This window comes from Octodon degus, unplaced genomic scaffold, assembly GCF_000260255.1.
Source record: "Octodon degus isolate 3935 unplaced genomic scaffold, OctDeg1.0 scaffold00026, whole genome shotgun sequence".
Taxonomy (NCBI): Eukaryota; Metazoa; Chordata; class Mammalia; order Rodentia; family Octodontidae; genus Octodon; species Octodon degus.
Window position 1 is genome coordinate 2922339 of NW_004524602.1, and position 2147 is coordinate 2924485.

Here is a 2147-nt window from a genome sequence, read left to right on the forward strand (position 1 = left end):
CACACACACACAATAAATAAATGTAATAAATAAAAATAATAAATATTAAAAAAAAAAAAAAAGAAAAGAAAAGTTTCTAGTCCCAGCTGCTCATGGAACTGCCTCTCCTCTGTCCAAAGAGCTAGCTAGCCTCATAGGACTAAAGAGGAACTTCAAGAGGAGCACAGAGGTGCTGGTGTCCATGGGGTCAGCCCCACTCACACCTCCAAGGGACGGAGTTAGACACACAGTGTAGACAAGAAGTTTGGACTGGAGCATCAGCCAGAGCCAGGTCTCTGGAAAGCAAGAGGACACAGAGGTCAGAAGGTGTTTAGGGTCCTTCAAGGTCTGGTGGGCAGTAAAGGTTCTCTGTCATCGGTGTGCGTGCAGGTAGACTGGAAGGTGTGAGTGGAATTCTAAGATTACAGAGTTGGATGCCAGACTTCAGGCAGAGTTGAGAGACCTAGATGGAGCAGGATTTCAGGTCTTTGTAGCCAGGAAGTGAGGGTTTCTCCTGGAATGCCTGGCCAGGCTGTGGCCTGTTTTACTGATGTCCCAGGGGACATGCTGTCTAAGCCCTGACAGTGAAGAGGGCTTCTATGGGGGTAGCGGAGGCTGTCACCTGTCACCCATAAATCTCCCAGGCTATTCCCACTGCCTGGTTTGCAGGAGTCCTAGGCCAGACCACAAACCCCAACCCTATGAGTTGGGTAGTCTTTGTCACTGTCTTGGCCACTGATGATGTTCTAGTATACTTTATTTGACTGAGATGTTGGAACTCTTCCAATTAACTGAACAAAAGAAGCCAGGTGTGACACATGCTTGTAAAGAAGCCAGGTGTGACATAGCACTTTGGAGGCTGAGGCAGGAGGATTACTGCAAGTTCAAGGCCAGTCTGAGATACATAGTTCAAGTGCAGCCTTGACTACACAGTGAGAACCTGTCTCAAAGAAATACAGAAAATAAATGGATAATGATGGAAAAGTCAAGTCATATGTGTGTGCTCCCTCTGACGTAAATGATGCCCATGTAAAAAGATGGCGTGGTACACAGACATCCATGCAGAGGCAAGAAAGACTGAAGATGACCATTTACAAGCCAGCGAGAGGCTTTAGAAACAAGTCCAGCCCTGGGGTGTTGTAGTGCACCCCTGTCATTCCAGCATGGAGGGAGGCTGAGGCAGGACGATGACAAATTTGAGTCTTTCTTGGGCAATTTAATGAGATGCTGTCACAAAATAAAACATGAAAAAGGGCTAGAGATGGAGCTCAATGGTACAGTGCCACTAGGCTTGATTCCCAGTATTGCCAAACCAAACCAAAACAAGAATGCCAATACATGCTCTTAGATTTATGGTTTCTATATCTGCAAGGGAATTGTGCTTAAGCAGCCCTTGGCCCTTTGTTATGACAACCTTAACAAACTGATACATGTTACAGCATGGGACAACTTGGGAACTAGAAGGGAAAAAAAGCCACACACACACACACACATCCATCAGGGCACAGTGGTGCAAGCCCTATAGTCCCAGTGCTAAGGAGGCTGAGGCAGGAGGATTGTTTTGAGTTTAAGGCCAGCCTTTGCTACAGAGTGAGTTCAGGACCAGCCTGAACTGCATAGCGAGACCCTGTCACAAACAAAACAACCAAAACAATTACCAAAAATAACAACAGTAACAACAACAACAACAAAAAAACCCACATTCAATGATCCTCCCTCCCTCCCTCCCTCCCTCCCTCCTTTCCTTCCTTCCTTCCCTTTCTCTCTTTCTTTCTGTGCTGCTGAGGATTGAACCTAGAGCCTTCTCTCAATCTACCTCTCCAGTTCTTTAAAACATTTTTTACAAAACAAATTTTTTCAGGCCAGCAAGATAGCTCAACAGACTAAAGCGCCTGCTTAGGCAAGCTTAGGCAAGCTCAGGGACCAAGATTCAATCCCCGGCACCACATGCCACACCAGCCCCACCCCCGGGGCAGGTTGAGTAGGCCAGAGTCCAGGTTTAGTGGCACATGCCTATAATCCTAGCACTGGGGAGGTTGAAAGCAGGAGGATCACCACAAGTCAGAGCTGCATAATGAGACCCTGCAACAACCAAATATATTTTTTTAAAAATTAGATGGTGTCATTAAATTGCTTATGCAGGGCTCTCTCTCTCTCTCTCTCTCTCT